The following is a 19,824-nucleotide window of genomic DNA, read 5'->3' as shown; positions in this document are numbered from 1 at the left end:
AGTAGACAGTAATTATTATCCCCATTATACGAATGAGGTTATTGAGACCCAGAATGGTTAAATACCCTGCCCCGGAACAACGTCATGGAACGAGGCCAGGAACTGAAGTCTGGCTGTCGGACTCTGGAGTACAGGCTCTATCCACTGCTTCAGACAGAGGTATCATAACAGCGGTCAGAGCATGTTGCCTCTGCCGTTTTAGTATCTTGCTGTTGTTATGTAATTCTAACCAGTACCCCCTTTTGAGGATAATAGGGGATGGGCTGCTAACCTGACAAAGGTGAGGAATTAATCCAAATATGTGGATTAATTGTCTTAACTGGCTGTAAAGACAATGCAAAAGCCTCAGAGTGCTCTGGCCCTGGGCCTGCACCCATCTGTTGGCTAAGAGAGGAGCCGGTGGCTCGGGACAGGTGGACAGTGAATGCTGAGGGGGGGGTTTTATGAGCATGTGGCAAAGGTACACCAAGTAGAAGAGAGTACTACAGGATAGAAGTGCAAAATTCAGGAAGGACATTGTGTTACATTAGAGAATGGGTTAACAAATCCTAAGTACCATTGCCTCCTCTCTAGCCTTTTCTGAAACAGAAAAAAATATAACAAGGATATTCTGCAGACACCAGCTGTCTGGATGCCTTGATTTAAATCCTCATTCCACATCTAACTGGTTTTGTGGCTTTGGTCCAGGTGCTACACTTTTTCTCCATCACGGTTTCCCTATGGAGAAGCAGGGTTAATAATAAGACCTACCTTAGTGTTACTATGAGAATTACATGAGATAAGCTCTATGAAGTACTTAATGCAGATTCTAGCATAGGGAGTACTCAATACTACATTTTTTCTTTTTTCTCTCCTTCATTACACTGTTGGGCCACAATTTTGTATTACACAACTATTTATCCAGCTTCTATTGGCTGGGGGCTAAACAAAATAAAGTCCTTGCCTTTGGGAGCTTAAAACATGTTCATGAACCAGACACAATAGCAATAAATGCAAATACTTTGTAATAGACAGGATATGGCAGAAGTAACACCTGCTGGAGTGTGGTTGGTAGGGTAATAATATGGGTATAATAATTTATAGTTTTAATTTGAACATTTCACCTAAAATGTTATATGCTGTGCTTGAGTGTGATATTGCTATGTTACAGAATTACATGCTAATGATTTTGTAATAAAAGATTTTGTAATAAAAAGGGGCTTTGTTGGTGCTGGACCTTGCATATTCTATATGTTTGTAGCAGTGAATAAGTGAATCACCTATATGGAAATACTTTCTAATTAATTTCCCAGAGCAAAAAAAGCTGTAAAGATACATAGCAACAGTTAGATAAAGTGCACTAACTGTTCTCTGTGTCTCTGTGACATTTCTGGCAGCCTGGTGGTTGCTGCTGGGTGCGGGATGATGCTGTGCCCACCACCTGCGTGTCTCACAGGATAGGCACAGGCGGAGCGTGCGCGAGAGACCAGCAAAGCTCTTTCTCTTTCATTATGCCCTAGGGTATCAAACATCCACATCAAAGTGGAGTCATGATGGAAAGATAGGTTTTATACACTTTCCTTAATTATAGTAACGAGATGGTATCTAAGGTTTCTGAGGCCTAAATCATAATACCTGGGTAGCATGTCACAGAGGTTCTTTGAGTTGTATGTTTTATAAAACAGCTTCAGTTTCTGTATGCCAATATGCTATATGCATCATTAGAAGATATGACAAATTAATTTTGTATGTTTACCATTAATACTAAATGTAAATTGTAGCATACACTTTTGTGGCCTCATACACCACTCTTCGGCCGATCTCTGATTCAGCCATAGCTGCAGGGCACAGTTCTATGCAATCCAGCTTCATGCTGACAACATCCTGCATCAAAGCCAACCAGTGCATCTTTCCATTTTCTAGCTGAGACTCTGTCCAAAGTTGCAGCTCCTGCTCAGTCAGCCCATGGACAAAACCAATGTAGAAACATACTGGGTATCAATGCGCTGGAGTGAGCTTGTGGGGGTCCTTGGCCTCCCATCCTTCTGTTGGAACAATTGCGGGACACATTCATTGCTTCTCAGAAGTCTGGCTGAATTGTACCTCACACATTTATATACATGTACATATATTCCCTGCCTTGCTCCTTCACTCCTGTTTTTGAGGTCAGCCCCTAAGTAAATAGCCCACATCTAGTCCTTGTCTTAAACTTTGCATAGAGAGGATCCACATTAGGACATACAGTCTCGATGCCCAGGTGAATTAGTAGTCTCAAATCAGTTAAGTAAACTGAGTAAAGGGAAATAAGCAGATTAGGAAACCTGGGTGTTTCAGACAGTAAGCAAGACTGTGGGATTGAGAACATTGATGGGATATCCATTCAGACCAACAAACATCATGGAGATGTGCAGCACAGTGAATCTCTCATCAGAAAGCTTACTGCAGGGCATTAGAACTTCTAGAAAAAAACCCTTTAAGAAAACTCATCTTTCTGTGAGATGTTCAGCTATATATTTCTATAATCAGAGCAGAAACATTATTTTAAATATACACCAGAATGAAAACTCCTATCTTTCTTCTCAATAAACAGTTTTAAGTCACAACTGAAGTTGTGCTAAAAGGAATTGAAGACATATGGGTGACTTTCACTTAGTTTAAATCAATAAGACCAACATAATGGCCTCATTCTTCTTTAACTGGTTCATGACAGCTGGTGGTGTTAGAATGTCAATGAAAGCCCGCGACAGCAACATAAAAGCTATCATATTGATTGTGACATAAGCTTTGAGCTGATTAGAAGAAAAGTACACAGTGCAAAGTATTATTCTTATTTTAAAATCATTATAAAAAGGCCACAGTGATTATCACTAGCAGAGGTGTTTTCATCATGGTACAAGAAACTGACAAGTACATAACCCAAACCGAAGCAACTGACAGGAGTAAAAAGAGAGCAAATACACCTGCTCTGAAGTAAGAGAACAATAAAAATGACAGGGTCTAAAAAGAAAAGGCCTATATACTTCTTGCATCCCCAAACTTGAGTTCTTTATGAACATGATTATATTTCATTTTAAGTTTCAGTTGGGTCACTAAAGAACTCCATTTTAGATCCATTCACTGGCTCTCCCTCTTTAAGCTGCAGTGATGTGTCATTCCTGATATGCGTAATGCATTTCAAATCACCTGAGACTCCGAGTAAGCCTCATACCAACTTCTAGAAAGATAATCACCCTAGAAATGATAGTCAGTTCTTTTGATATTCTAGGTTTATGCGAACATTAACAGAGCAAGATTAAAGGGAGTCTAAATAATTTGACGTCATGGAATTTCTCCTGGAATAGAATCAGAAACTGGATTTGGCCAAAAGCTGCTGAAGCCTCCAGGAGTGAATTAGCAGAAGAGGACATATACAGTTCTCTGTATATTATGGGGCAATCTGGTCCATGTCAAGAAGCTGTCATTACTCTTAAAATGCTAGAGAACGATGTTCATTCTCCGTATTTGGTAGCTATTTGAGAATTTATCTGAGTGATGTTTATAGATCAGGGATGTTTGAGGTAGCGAAGCTGACAGAAAGTTGCTATGTGACAAATGACCTGAGAACTGTTAAATGTTGCAGCTCAGTTCGCTTCAGATGTCTCTGCTGCAAACAAATGGCATTCTGTGAAGCATGTCCTTTAAATGGGCAGGTCGATTTGTCTCATAGGATATAACAGATATTACTTACTAACATTGCCGGTCCCTGAATCCCTCTGGGAGCATGGGCGGACTGCATGTCTCTGCCCCATTAAAGTCTGACACGCACGCTCTGACCAAGAAAGCGAGAGTGAAGTGACTAGTATCACCTCTGACCTAAAGCACAGAAGAGCATGTGAATGATTCCCTTTGCTGTCTCCACCCTGCCTAGGCCTAAAAGCTTTTGTGGGATAGCAGCTCATAGAAAGGTGGAACATTTGTCCACCTGGGTCTCTGAGGGACTACCATAGGCCAAGTTCTCCTGTTGACCAATGTGGATCATGTATGGTGTGTAAGAGATGGAGCTTTGCTCTGTTAAGTCATAGACAGTTGGGTGGTCTTTGTTATTGCACAGAAACCTGCCACCTGGACCCACACATATGGTTTGTTTTAAAAGGTGCTATTTATGTGGCAGTCAGCTAGACCTGGAAATAGCTCTGATACATAGAATATACGTGTGTAATGTTTAATGAACTATAGCTCTACACTTATTGAGACTATCTTGTATGCACCCTCCACCTTTATGACAAGATAGTACCCCAGGAAAGAATAAAACCCAAGTCAGTGGTTATTTCAGTGGCAGGAACATAGTAGGTACTCGGACAATATTCTTTGAATTGAATAGGTTATATGAAAAAGCCAGTGTGTGAAGAGGAGGTTCTGGCCACGTAATGCCTCATTACACAGAGAAAAGAATATGGTGAGAAAACCAAAATCAGTCCAAGATAAAGAAAGGCACACAGGCTGCAAGACTTATATATACGTAGCCATAATGGGAGTGGGTCCAGACCAGAATAATGGAAATACGCTGGTTGAGCCAGCCTGAAGTTCAAGGAGAAAAAGCTGGTTATAAAAGTTTCAAAGAGGTTTTAAGAACTGAAGCAGTGTCTAAATGATATTAAAAGTTTGATCGAGTTCTCTATTAGTTTTACATACCTGATTGATTTTTTTCTATTAAATTGATTGATTGGTGCTATGTAGACAGAGCGATTTTGTTTTTCTCTCTGAGACTGTTGTCTGTCCATAGGCCTTATCTCACAAAGGTTCGTAGTAATGATATTTATGTTCAGGAAAACTTTCTTTCTAATATCAACTTTTATGAAACTTTTATGAAAAGTTTCTTCCTTTCTAATAATCAAGTTTTATGAAATCCAGAATAGTGTAAAAAACTTTCTAAACTTTTGTGCTTCCCCTTTCCCTCTTGTGATTTTTAAGGTTGCATTCCTTGAAGGACTGATGCCCCATGAGGGCAGGAATAATATTAGTCTGTTCACCACGGACTCCCGAGGACCTGGCACAGCACCAAGTACATGTGAGTACTTATAGCAAGCTTCTGAACTCCCTTTGACAAGCTCCTTTTGACATTCTGATTAGACTCCCCTCTCTCTGCCACTTGGCCAAACAGACCTGCCTGTCAGCTCCATCTCAGGCTCGTTCTTTGACTTACTCTTTCTTTCCTGAACGTGTTCCCATCTCTCTGCTTAATAATCATAGATAACTTTAATGGCTAAGCACTCTACATATATTTTGTCATGCTATAAACCAAAATAAACAAATGTATGAAGCAGGTGCTATTATTATTACTAACACCAGCACAGAGACGAGGAAAATAAGGCTTAGCCAGGTAAGCTATTGTGTTTCTCTGAGCCCCACAGCTCCCCACAGCCTTTGCTCTTCACTCTGTAAGCCTCCTTCAAACACTGCTTCCTCCATAAAGCATTCTTTTATTATGTTGATCTTCACCGATCTCACTTTTTTTTTGTACCAAACACCTGTTACTGTTAAACTTAGTACCATGCTGTTCACCCTTACTCATTCTATATATATATTTCATGGGTATTCATTTTATCTCTCCCCTGAGACCTTAAAGTCTCAAATAGGAATTAGGTGCTTCTTTTGTATATTCCAGTATTTGGATAGTAGAGATGGTAAAGAAAAATATCCCAGTTAATTAACTGATTAAAAATAATATTACATTTGTAATAACTTGGAGGTCCAGGATGGCTGTGGTGTAGGATGATGCTAAGCTCTATTTCTTCCTCATGAGCAATATCAGACATATATGTAAATAGGTAGCAATTACTTCAGTGAGACAGCTGAACACTGAGTTGATAACTTCTGACAGACAAACAAGAGAAAGAGACCTGGGAAGGGGATGGAGTTTTGGGGGGAGTTGCAGGACTGGACAGGAGCTAGAGGAGCCTCCAGCACCATTGTTTTCATTCCCTGGGGTAGATGGGAGCTCTATTCAGGTGCTCTGGCCTGCTTGCTAGATCACCACAGCTGTTCACAGCTGCACTCACTAGAGCCTTTTGCCTCTGAACAAAAGAAGCAAGCAGAAACCATATGGCATCACCATACCTACCTGGTCTCCCTGCAGAGAGCTGCTGTGGTGGGCAGGCTTATGTCCTAGGTGCTATGACTGCTTGGCTCCAAGTGGCTTCCCAAAACTACCCAGCACATAAAGCCTGCACGAAGGTTTCATTCTACATGGGACCACCTTCAGTACAACAAACCTGAGTGAGACTGTGTCTAGAAGACTAGCCAGCCAAAGAGCTCTCTAGGGACGATGGGTGTTTTCCAGGGTTGGAGGGGCTAGTGAGTGCCATTCTTTACTTAGCCCTGCACCTCCATAGGGAGACGCTCTACCCAGCTGTCTGGTCTGCCTGCAAGGTTTCCACCTAGTGTTCCTGGACATAATGCCTGAGCCAATTTCGGCCTGAACAAAGGGAGCAGGCAGGATCAAGGAGGCATAATTACATGCACCTGGGCTCTCCCCATCTGGAGCTTCTCCAGCTTGTTAGGCCACCGCTACTGAGTCCTTGAAAATGGAAAAACAGAACAAAAGAGAAACACTATGGGGTGCAGCAAAAGCAGTTCTAAGAGGGAGGTTCATGGCTATATACAGGCCTATCTTAGGACATAAGAAAAACCTAAAACAAACACTAACTATAAGCCTAAAGAAATTGGGAAAGGAAGAAAAATAAAACCCAAAGTAAACAGACAAAAGGAAATAGTTAAGATTAGAGCAGAAATAAGTTAAATAGAAATTTAAAAAAAATAGAAACAATCAGTGAAACAACTGGTTCTTTGAAAAAAACAAATAAAATAGATAAACTTTTAGCCAAGCTCATTAAGGGCAAAAAAGGGAGAGAGCCCAAATAAAATGATAAATGAAAGAAGTTACAACAAACACCACAGAAATACAAAGACTCATTGAAGAGTATTATGAACAATTCACATGCTAACAAATGCAACAATCCAAAAGAAATGGATAAATTTCTAGAAGTATATAACCTTCCAAGGTTGAACCAGGAAGAAATTCAAAATGTTAACAGCCATGTTAACCACATGACTAGCCCTGGCTGGTGTAGCTCAGTGGATTGAGCGCAGGCTTGTGAACCAAAGGACCACAGTTTGATTTCCAGTCAGGGCACATGCCTGGGTTGCGGGCCGGTTCCCAGCAGTGAAAGCATGAGCAGCAACCATACACTGATATTTCTCTCCTTCACTTCCCCTCTAAAAATAAATAAAATAAAAGTCTTTAAAAAAAAGCCCATATGATCAGCCCTGGCTGGTGTGTCTTAGTGGATTGAGTGCCGGCCTGTGAACCAAAGGGTCACTGGTTCAATTCCCAATCAGAGCACATGCCTGGGTTGTGGGTCAGGTGCCCAGTGGGCAACAACACACTGAGGCTTATCTCTCTATTTTCTCTCCTCCTTTCCTCTCTGTCTAAAGATAAATAAATAAAATGTTTAAAAAATATGATTATCTCAATAGAAGCAGAAAAAGCATCTTACAAAATTCAATATCCTTTTATGATAAAAGACTCTCAACAAAGTGGTATAAAAAACATATCTCAACATAATAAATACCTCATATAACAAACCCACAACTAATATCATACTCCACGTTGAAAGTCTGAATATCTTTCCTCTAAGATCTGGAACAAGACAAAGATGCCCACTCTCACCACTTCTATTCAACATAGTATTAGAAGTACTAGCCGTAGCCATCAGACAATAAATACACAAAGAGCATCCAAATAGGAAAAAAAGAAGTAGAACTCTCATTATCAGAAGGTGACACAATACAAAGAAAAACCATAAATACAGTACCAAAAAATATTAGAACTACTAAATGACTGACCAAGTTGCAGGATACAGAATCAATATACAGAAATCTGTTGTATTCCTATATACCAACAATGAGCAATCTGAAGAAGAAATGAAGAAAACAATCCCCTTTATAATTGAATCAAAGAGTGAGTATAAAATACCTAGGAATACATTTAATTGAAAGACCTGCACTTGGAAAACTGTAAGACATTGAAGAAAGAAATTGAACAAGGATACAAATAAATGGAAGGATATGCCTTGCTCACAGATTGGAAGGATTAATAGTTAAAATATTCTTAATACCTAAAATAATATACAGATTCAATGCAATACCTATCAAAATATCAAAGGCATTCTCCTCAGAATTAGAGCAACTAATCCTAAAATTTACATGGAACCACTAAAGACCCTGAATAGTCAATGAAATTGTGAGAAAGAATAAAGTGGGAGGTATCACATACCCTGATATAAAAGTATGCTACAAAGCTACAATAATCAAACCAGTATAGTACTAGTATAAAAACAGATATATAGATCAACAGAATAAAATAGAGAGCTAAGAAATAAATACCAATGTAAATAGTGAATTAATCTATGACAAAGGAGGCAAGAGTATATGCGATGGGGTAAAGACAGTGTCTCTCATAAGCGGTGTTGGCAAGCCTGGACAGATACATAAAATAAATAAAATTGAACTACTTGTTTCCACATATAAAAATAAACTCAAAATGAATTAAAGACTTAAATGTTAGACTTGAAACCATAAAACTCCTAGAGTAAAACACAGGCAGTAAACTCTTGGACATTTCTCTTACCAATATCTTTTCTGAGTTATCTCCTCAAGTAAGGGAAACAAACAACAAAAAATGGGACTATGTGTTGCCACCCTTCAAGGTCAGGCAGGTTCAGTGTATTTGTGCAGATAGAAAAATATTCACGGAGCCATTGGGTTGTCTGGCATGCTTTTATTCATGGGTGGGCAAACCACACACGCTGCAAGCTGTGTGTCTATCTGCAAGCCTCATGTTGTGGGCCCTGCTCCCCGGCGTGGCACCCACGGTGGTACCTGTCCCATTGTATGTCTCTCATCATCATCACACCCAGCAGGGAGTCCCTACTTGTTTAAGTACTAGAGGGGAACAAAGCCACTAAGATGCCATAACATAACATAACATAACATACATAACATAATTCTATGCATGTGAGCCCACTTCATGTTATGGGAATAGTTTATCGGACCCAGTCTCAAGGCTATGAGAACACTAGTTATCAGGGCCCTCCAAGGCTATGGCAACACTGCTCCCCTTCGCTACCCAGACACCTGGGCGAGGAAGCCAGACTGCCTCCACTTACCCTATAGACTACATTAAACTAAGAAGTTTGCACAGCAAAGGAAACTGTCAACAAAACAAAAACACAATATATGGAATTGAAGAGATTTGTGATGATACATCTGGCAAAGGTTTAATAACTAAAATATGTAAAGAGCTCATACAACATAACAACAGTCTCCCCAAAAACCCTATTAAAAATGTCAGAGGACCTGAAGAGAAATTTCTTCCAAGAGGACATGCAGATAGCCAATGGACATATGAGAAGCTGTTCAACATCACTAATCATGAGGGAAATGCAAATTAAAACCACAGTGAGATACCATCTTACACCTGCCAGAATAGCCATCTCCAATAAATGAATAAATAAGTGTTGGTGAGGATATGGAGAAAAGTGAACCCTCTTAAACCATCAGCAGGATTATAAATTAATGCAGCCACTATAGAAAATAGTATGGGGGGGTTTCCAAAAATTAAAAATATAAACTAGCAAATCAACTAGCATTTACACTTCTGGGTATTTATCCAAAGGGGGAAAAAACCCACTAATTTGAAAAGATGTGCTCACACTTCTAATGTTTATCAATAGATGAATGAATAAAGAAGTCGTGGTATATGTATATATAATGGAATATTATTCAGCAATAAAACAGAATGAAACTTTGCCATTTGCAACAACATGGATGGACCTAGAAGAACTATGCTAAGTTAAATATATCATACAGAGAAAAAAATACCATATGATCTTAGTTGTCTGTGAAATCTAAAAAAAACCCTAAGTAAATAAAACAAAACAAAAACATACTCATAAATATAGAGAACAAGCTTATGTATGCTAAAGTTGAGGTGAGGGGCAAGTGGGAATAAAAAATGTACACATTCAATTAAAAAAAGTAAATAGAAAAAATTGCAACATTTACCTAAGAATTCTCATTCAGAAAATCTCTTCAAGGACTAAGTCTGGCAAAGGAAGATCTAGCTCTTGCCTTTGACATTTTTTAGTTCAAACAAACAAACAAACAAACCCCAAAGTAACTTCCTGCCACTTGGAACTCAGAAACTTAAAACCATATCTTCAGATTTAGAATTGTTAGAAATAGTTTGGATAAAATAAACTGCCTTTTCAAGATGAGGCAAAAACTGTTATTTCCAGCTGTTAAAAATGTTTAGGAACAAAGGATTCATCTGACAACTTGTGGCTGGTGCAACCAGAGAAACTGGAGGCCGGAATGTTTATTTTTACACGTTGAGAAGGAAGAAGCAAGGATCGCCCCTGGAGTTTGACACTTTAGATGAGCTCAGTGGTTTTGCATCATATCAGTGAATATAATGCCTCTCTTGATGCCCCTACAGAATTAGCCAGAGCTATGAACATAAATAGAGCTAAGCCTTAATAACTGAATCTGACCATATAAACAACTGAGAACAAGTGAAGATGTGCCAAACCTGTCCTGTGAATTTCCTTCTAAGTTAAAAATAAACTGGAACGATTATGTATTCAGATTAGGTAAAGGTAATGAAATTGAAGGTGATTTAAGTAAATGATTCTCAAATACCTAAAATACAAAATTAAGTTTAGCTTGTGCAAAAGGGAAAACAAAATAAATGGAGCCCTTGGTTGAGTCTGATATTATTTAAATGTATTACAAAATATTCTACAATGTCAACTTAAATCATGGATTCAAATTTAGACTAAGTCTGGAGCAAACAACAATTATTACCTGAAGGCTCTTTTTTGGTCTATGTAAAACAAACTCATGATTTAAATTCATTCTCAATGCAAAACTGTCCATTATAACTGCTAATGCTTCAGGCTAAGGCCTTAAATAATTCACCAACTAGGTGATAGTGTAATCTTATCCATATGCATGTTTTTAATGGGAAACAAAGATATTTTTATCATAAATTGACTCCAGAATAGATGTCACTAAAGATCACAAAGTTTATATTAAGGACATAAATGGGAATTGACTCACCAGATGGGCTGCATGGTCTACTTTGGACAGCACTATCTTGCCTGCAACACTGTAAATCATGGCAGGGAAGAATTGCACAGGCTTTCCTATTTGCAATATGTAGCCATTTGTTAACTTGCCAAATTTTGGGGGGGATCATTATATTTTATTATTATTATTTGCTAAGTTTATAATTTATATAAGTACAATACTTGTTATTTCTACAACTTTTTTTTAATTCACAAAATTTTGCATGGGGTTGGTTACTTGCTTTTGAAGGACTTCTCTGTAAGACCTGCTCTAGGCTTACCCTTATTTCCACCTTTCTGTCCCTTCCTTCATTCTGTTTCTCTGACCCACTGTGGTAGATCCAGATAATTTTGCAGCCAAGGCTACTTGTGTTTAGAAATTTTATCAACACCTCACATGAATTTATAGCTCTCAATCTCATCGACCCTCAAAAGACCTACCTGGTCTTCACATCTTCACAGCTATACTAGTTTATTAGTCTCTATGACTCTGTCTCCTTTTACTTGTCCTTCTTGGATCTACAAAATTATTGAAATGGACTGCTATGGTGTAATTCAGCTTCTCTGTCAAGCAGAAGTCCATAGATAGTTAGATGTGCAAGAGACCTATGACAAACAAAAGGAGAGAGGGAGCAGAACTAGGTAAGGAAAGCTTCAGACCATGATGCAGGTCTGACGCCTGTGAGGGCAGAAAGGGAGAAAGAAGCAGGATATGACAGGAAAAAACTGCCATTGCAGTGCAGTTGGGAAGAAGACTCACTCAGGTCAATGTATGGTCTTGGAGCAAAAGCAGAACAGTACAGAAGTTCCCATGGGGTAGGAATGGTCCAACTCTGGCATCCCACAGATGCTGGGCTGGCAGGTGTCCAGGAAAAGCATGGGCTAAGTGTGAATGCTGTGGTGGATCCCAAATGGGTAGCAGCTGAGGCTGTTCCTAAATATACCCCTCAGAGGAGGCTCTCTGGAAGGCAGATCTGAGCAGCTCACTCTCGTGGCTTTCCTAATCCACCCCTTATGTTGCCCAGATCCACTGATCAGGGTCAGGTTACCCGCGCTATGTGTGGGGTCCCATGTTTGTGGTTTGGATTCCGTCAGTACCTGGATAGTGGTGCTAGCTGAGGATCTTTGGGCAGGAAATGCAAACTCATCCATGGAATAGGTATTTTTCCCTGAGGGAAAACTCTCAGTCCTTCCAAGATAAAAGATTCAAAGTAGTGTTATTTTGGGAACTCAGCACTGATGGTGTGCTGGGCACTCAGAGATGACAGGAGGAGAGTAGACTGCAGAAGTGTGAGTCCGTGTCAGCAGCATGCTCCAGTGGCTGCCACGGCTGTACTCGAATTGCAGGTGTGGGTGCACCATCATTTTATGTGAGGAAAACAATAATTACTTGGTTTTCACCCTTACATACTAAAATTACCCAATTACCCCTAATGTTTGGTTCACTTTGAAGAACATGGCAACCTAATATAAATAATTTTCACCCATCTTTAGTCTTTTTTCTTGATCTTCACTATTAGCACAGAACTCTTTGTACTTATAATTTGCTTTGTACTTATAATTTAAATTATTTATTGTTTAATGCATTATCTTGCTTTTTCCTATATTAAATCTTATCCAACCACATTTCTACCTCCTTCTCTGACTTAACTCATCTTTTTCACAATACCCCTACTACTAGAATCTGTGTAAGGTGGGTCACATTTATAGCTTCCCACTTATAATGAATAGCTGCAAGTTTTGACAAATATTTCTCTGATTTCATGCCTGAGTATCTCTATGGACTTATCTACTGATTTGTGTTGTATTATTTTGAGATCTCTGGGCAGCATCTTCTGATAACACAGTAGAGGAGTTATGGTCTGGGTCAGCCTTGCACCTCTGTGCTGAAGATATTAAACCGAGACCCACAAACCTATAAAGTCTGCAAAGTGCGTGCCACCACTTAGGGGTGGAATTCCCTGCATACACACACGATCACAGCTTAGGGAGGAAAATTTGAAGGTGAAAGTGGCTTGCTACCTCAGCACAGCTGACTGCACCACAGAAAAACAGAAAGACACCATTGCATGGTTGTCCTTGGTGTAGGCCGACTGCCTTTGGTGACGCTCTGTTGACATTCAGGTGAACGTGAAGAAAGTCGATCATTTAAGTCCAGGCTGTTATTACAAAGTTAAACAACTACTCTCTTTGTCTGCAACCATTTATGTGCAGCATGACTGCCGGTCTCACAAGGCAACTTCTCAGCCTGCTCCAGGTTGGGCCGGTGCTGGTCATGTCATCAGTACCCACAGGGAACCTGTGCAAGTCTCTTTAATGCTAAGGAATTTGGCTCACTGGACTAGTTTAACTTGGCTGTACAGTTTCTTTTTGTACCTAAGCCACAATGTAGGACTGCCCTGTTTTGTCTCTGGACTATGTTTAGGTATTTTTGGAACGTCCTCTTCTCTAATCCCTCTTCCCCAGTTAGGGAGGCAACTTGCTCTGGTGCCTGCTTTTTGATCCTTAAGGACACATTAGTCTCTGGTTTTCTAATTCATTTAAACATTTAAATGCCTACCAGTCCCCAAATTCCCTCCAGAGAGGAATTATCCCTGGAAGCAGCTGCATAGGTGGAGACTATATTTCCCAGCTCCCCCAGCTGGTAGGTGAGGCCTTTTGCCTGGTTCTTGCCAATGGGATAGAGCAGAGAAGTATGTGTCGTCACCTTTCTGCTGGCTGGGTACCAAACATGATAAAGCCCTCAGAGATGACACATTCCCAGCATGGATGGAACACAGGTCTCTGACTCACATGTAAGGAAAAGCTGCTTGCTCATCAGGAATAATTGGACTGAATTCAGGGAGAAATTGATTTCTATTCCATCAGACCACTGATATTTCAGGGTTTATTTTTCATTGTTACTGGCATTACTGTAACAAGTGCAAGACATTTCAGGCAAGGAAATATCATGAACATCACTTTGGAAAATATTGCTGTGTTTACCTTGAACTTAGGAACATGTCTGAATATGAGAAGGCAGAATTTGTAATATTTCATGGGAAAAGTATAACATGTATGAAGGACACCTGGACAAAAGCCAAAGTTCAAGGGTGGGAGGCGGGGATGAGTAGGGTGTGGCTGGGCGAAAATGGACAAAACTGTCCTTGAACAACAAAATAAATAAATAAATAAATAAAAATATATATATATATATATATATATAAAATAGAATTAGAATCTCTTTGGATAGATATATCGCTTCTTATAATGAAAATCAATCAGAATATATTACAGACCACCAGACCAAAGTAGTGTAAATAAAGTTCAAAAAAGAAAGACAAAAGGATTTGGGTAACCTGCAGAATTAGGTCCAGTTGTAAATCCAGAGACTTCATTTAACAAGGCAAAGAGTAGTGAAATGTTTTACTAACCAGAAGATGAGAAAAGGGTTTTGGATCAGATGAAGAAATTGTGTCAAGAAAAAGTGTTTAAGAGGTCATCATTTAGCTGAACCAAATCCAGAAGGGGGCAGTCGGGAAACCATTAAGAAATTACAATAGTAAACTAGTAAATCAGCATTTTAAATACAGAAAGTAAATGCCACAGATATCTTCATTTCTATCTTCTGTATATCAGTGGAGTCTAGCTAAAAGTAAAATCCAGAACCCCCTTGGAGAGAGTAATAACACTTTTATTTTGGCACTTTAAATTTTATAAAATATTTTCACACACATTATCTCACATGTTTCCTACAATGTCCCTGACAATTAGAAATGCTGAATATGTACTGGGTTGGCCAAAAAGCCCATTTAGTTCTTTCCATAAAATAGAAAGACAAATTTTTCATTCTCACCAGTAACTTTATTGATTTGGATATTTTGAGTATATCCTTATCTTTTACTATTGGCTTCTAGTAGATAGAGGCCATGGGATGCTGCTAAACATCTTCCAATGCATAAGACAGCCCTACAGCAATGAATTATTTGGCCAAAATGTCAATAGTACCAAGAAACTTTGCAAACCACTTTTGACATATTCAATCAGTCCTGGCACCTTCTCCATACACTGCGCAAATCTTTCTTTTTCATTTCAGTTGAGTTTTTACCTCTTTTGAAATAGTAAAGCGTAATATGCTGAAACTGTTTTTATTTTCTTCCATCTTCAATATTAACATGGCTGCACAAAAAAATCACCAGTTTAGATCATTTTTTAATGCATGTGAATACGACAGTTGTCACAACACAATCTAACAACATTGTTTTAAATGAAGTTAAAGACAACTAAGTGCTACTAGAGCCACTGTCCAGGAGAAACTAAATGGACTTTTTGGCCAACCCAATCATGAAATAGATAAAGATGAAGGATGAATTCTGAGAAAATATGAGCAATTCTCTACACCAAAGGGCTTCCTGCCAACAGCAGCAATAATGGTATTTGAATCCAAGTTTCATGGCTCTTAAATAAAATGTTTTAAAATTTTTTGTAGCTGCCTGTTGTAGGGAAAGGTGTGAGGCTCACTCAGGTCTCATCCAAATGTGAAGAGCCACCTGGGGAAACTTGCGGAGTGATTCAGCACAGTCTACTCTTGCCTCGATGAAGCTGAGCTTTCTGTGGGCTGAACCTTTGTGTGTATGGAACTCAGGACTGTATTAGCATGAGCCATGGGGAAGTACGGGCATCAAAGAGAAGTGCTGAGAGTTTTTCCTAATAGGATGGGTCACATGTGTCAAAAGTCTTGGGAGGAAATGTGCTTGGTAACTGGCTTCCCAGCTCGATGAATGAAAGAAATTTGGAATAATGTCACTTGAGGAATAGAATAATAAAGTTTACTTTTAAAAACATAATGCTTAAGCCCTGGCTGGTGTAGCTCAGTGGATTGAGCACAAGCCTGCGAACCAAATAATCGCGGTTCGATTCCCAGTCAGGGCACATGCCTGGGTTGCAGGCCGGTTCCCAGCAGGGGATGCACAAAGGCAACCATACATTGATGTTTCTCTCTCTCTCTCTCCTTCCCTTCCCCTCTAAAAAGATAAACAAATAAAATCTTGAAAAAAAAACCCATAATGCTTAACAGTTATAAAAACATGAATTTCATTTTTTTTCTATTTACCCTTTAAACACAGCATCTGTTTTGGGGTATGGGAAGGTATGAAAGATAAGAATGTGGAAGTCAGTATCTTTCATTAAGGAGCTTTGGATCCACTGGAGGATCCAACGAGTGGACAGATATGACAGTACCATGGAAGCAGGGACCTTCTTGCAGAAAATACGACAGAACCTTCTTGCAGGGAAGTGCATATGTAGATCCCAAAACCATATTAAAAATAGTTGAGCAAAAAGGAAAAAGGATTCATGGGCATGGACAACAGTGTGGTAATTGCAGGGGGGAAGGGGGTATAAGGGGGCTAAATGGCAATGAAAACAATACAATAAAAATTTTAAAAAACCAAATTCATGGGATGTTAACCACAATTTCATAAATAAGTCATTCTGAAGTACTTAGTTTTGGTGACTGGATGATGGATAAAAGCAGTTGGAATTCTGAATTTTTTCTCCAATTTTCTGACAGCCACCTGTTTTGCTTTTAATAGTCCTCTCCTTCATTCTTCTCCCCATATAATCCTCTATCTCTCATTCTCTCCCTCTCCATTTTTAAGCTGAACTCATATATTAGTTTAAATCTAGTCTCACTTGCATGTAGCTCAGTGGTGGTTTTAATATTACAGTGTTTGCACTCAGACTGGGTTCACATCCAGCCTGCTCCTTCCCACTGTGTCCCAGTTTACTGATAATCTCCATGTCTTAATCTCCTTGCTTTAAAAAAAAGGCATTATGAGGGTATAATGTCATTAAAAACCCTTATAAGGGTTTTTCTGTGAAGGTTTGATGAATTTATATGCATAAAGTGCTTAGTGCCTGGTAAGTGATCTATGGCGGAGTATTAGTTCCCTATTGTGGCTGCAACAAATCAGCACACACTTCAGTGACTTAAACCGACACCCATTTATTAGTTCTGTAGATCAGAGTCTGGATTAGCTCTACTGGCTTCTCCACTGAGGGTCTGACAAGGCTGAAATAAGGGTGTTGGCCAGTCTAGTTTCTAATTTGAGGCTCTAAAGAAGAATCTGCTTCCAGCTTTACTCTGGTGAGTGGCAACATTCAGTTCCTTATGGTTGTAGGACTGAGTCTCTGTTCCTTCACATTTGGGCCCTATCATTTCTAAGCCAGCAATGGCATTTTAAATCTGTCCCCAGCTTTGACGCTCTCTGACTTCTTTTGCCACATATCTTTGACTGACTATTTGCCTTTGTCTTCTGCTTTTAAGGGCTCCTGTGATTACTTTGGGCCTACCCAGATAATCTAGGATAATCTCCCTATTTTAAGGTCAGATGATTAGTAACTTTAATTATATCTGCAAAGTCTCTTTTGCCATGAAATGTAACATTTTCACAGGCATAACATGAGGTGGCAAAGGTTACAGGAACTAAAACTCTACCACAGGCTATTTGCTAATATTATTGTTATTATTTAAATGAGTGAAGGACTACATGGGTAGGGAATAGTATGTTCTGGACAATAAAGTTTTCCAGTAAATTGAAAGTTATTTTATTTAAAGGGTTGAACTTTGGAGATAAAGAGACAAACTCTCTGATGAACAAACTCAAATCTTGGACCCTTGTCTGTGTGCACATATATGATACCAACCTCTATATTTTTAAGTGTAACACTGTTATCTCTAAATCTTAACACAAACCTGTTAACACTTCCAAAAATATTTATAGAATTATAAAGTTAAGGTTATCTATAATTTAAAAAACTGAATAAAATCAGTGAGAAGAAGTCTCTTTTATTTTTTTACAAAACTCAACTTGGGGAAAGTTTTAGAAATATGAGAATTATGGACCTTTCAAATATACATTTTGTTCTAAAATATGACTAGGACTGATTCCTGATAATAAAACAAGGAATGAAATATTTATTAAACTATTAGGCTTTGATACAAAATAAAAACATGTACATTTTAATTACTTTTAGATCTTTCATATGAGAATAAACCCAAACTAGATCATGCTGGAAATTGAAAACTGCTTCATAAAATCATGAGGAAGGAAATAAAAAAGAAAAGAAAATACAGGGTTTAATTTCTTCTGCAACCCTACAGTATGAAGCTGGATACCTGTAATTTAAATGGGTAAATTACTTCTAAAGATTGTTTTTCTTTTGGCTTGTGGACTTAAGATAGGCAGCTTGGGAGTACGTGAATAGATATTCTAATCAGGGCACGGTAACTCCTCCCTATGATCTGCTCATCGCTAAAAATCTCACTGTGGGGCCAGCGAGATATTTGGGGGTTGTGAGTGTGCTAGGACAGAGGCCAGTGTGTATTTTGCTCTGGATGGTGGATCTGTATACATGTATATGTGTATATACGCATGTGTACAGGTACACACACAATCACACGTGTACCACTCATACCACTCCAACACATGTACACACACACACACGCACTATTGATTTACATAATCCATTAACAAGGATGTTGCTTCCCAAGCATTTTTTCCCTTAGTGTGTAGCCTGTGTACTGGAGCCAGCATATAAGCTCTCTTTAAACAGGGACATGTCACTGGGAAGAAAGAGGTAGAGACAGGCAATGAGTATGTCTAGACCCTCTCTGTTGTACCACAACTTGCAATGTTCTTTCAATTTTGCTCTTATTTCCTGTTCTTATTCCCCCCCATATTCAGATATAACTGGCTAAAGTCTCATTCTGTGTACATTTACTCAGGCTTTTCCTTCACTTCCCTCACATTCACCAGGTTTTGGCCCAATACCATCTTTGCTTGACACCTTGGAATAGGATGATTTAGATCAAAATTCAATCTCTTGTTTCATAAGGACAAGATAACATTCAGTCTCCAAGAGTTTATTTAAGCAAATATCAAATATTAAGAGTGACTATGAGTCACTATGAAATCTTCTAAACCTCTTTTCAGCTATAATTAATAATTTATAGGTTGAAAGATACATGCTGGATTATGATCAAATCCTTCAGAAGAGAGGATGCTGGGTCAAGAGCCTCTCACTATTTAGCATCTACTTATATGATTTCACTAAGACTTTTGGCATAGTTTTTATACCCAAAATGTTTTTAACGTCTGTGTGAGTGTCCTTTTTTTAAGGCTGAAGATACAGTATTCATTAATCTCTCAACCCCCCCATTGGCCTTTAGAAGCAGCTGAATGCTTTGAGGAGTGTGCAAAATATAATCTCAAGATAAATCACAAGAAGTGTAAGGTAATGACTTTTAGTTCTAGGAAATGCAAGAGTTCCTGGTATGCTAGGGAGTTAAGTTTAATGTGGTGAAATATTTTATGTGGTCTGCATTATCTTTCACATAAATCTGTCATAGAGATGCAAAAAAGCAAAAAGAAGTTGGAAATTTCAGCAATAATAGCTTGATGAAATTTAGGAGAAAATGAATTGATACTCATTTTTATGATATTTCAACCTAAAGTGGGTTTCCACATTTCCTGTTGTTTAGAAATATATAATCCATGATGGTAAACATATTAAAATTGCTTTTGGAAACTGAGGATGACATTCATTTGACACAGAGGTTGCTTTATCTCTGTAGGGAAATCCAATTGGGGAAGAAATGTTTCTTCACTTGAGTCACAGTCATTATCATTTCTGC

The sequence above is a fragment of the Artibeus jamaicensis genome, unplaced genomic scaffold, assembly GCF_021234435.1.
Source record: "Artibeus jamaicensis isolate MK-2021 breed Jamaican fruit bat unplaced genomic scaffold, CSHL_Jam_final contig_3214, whole genome shotgun sequence".
Taxonomy (NCBI): Eukaryota; Metazoa; Chordata; class Mammalia; order Chiroptera; family Phyllostomidae; genus Artibeus; species Artibeus jamaicensis.
Note: the sequence above shows the minus strand (reverse complement) of the source record.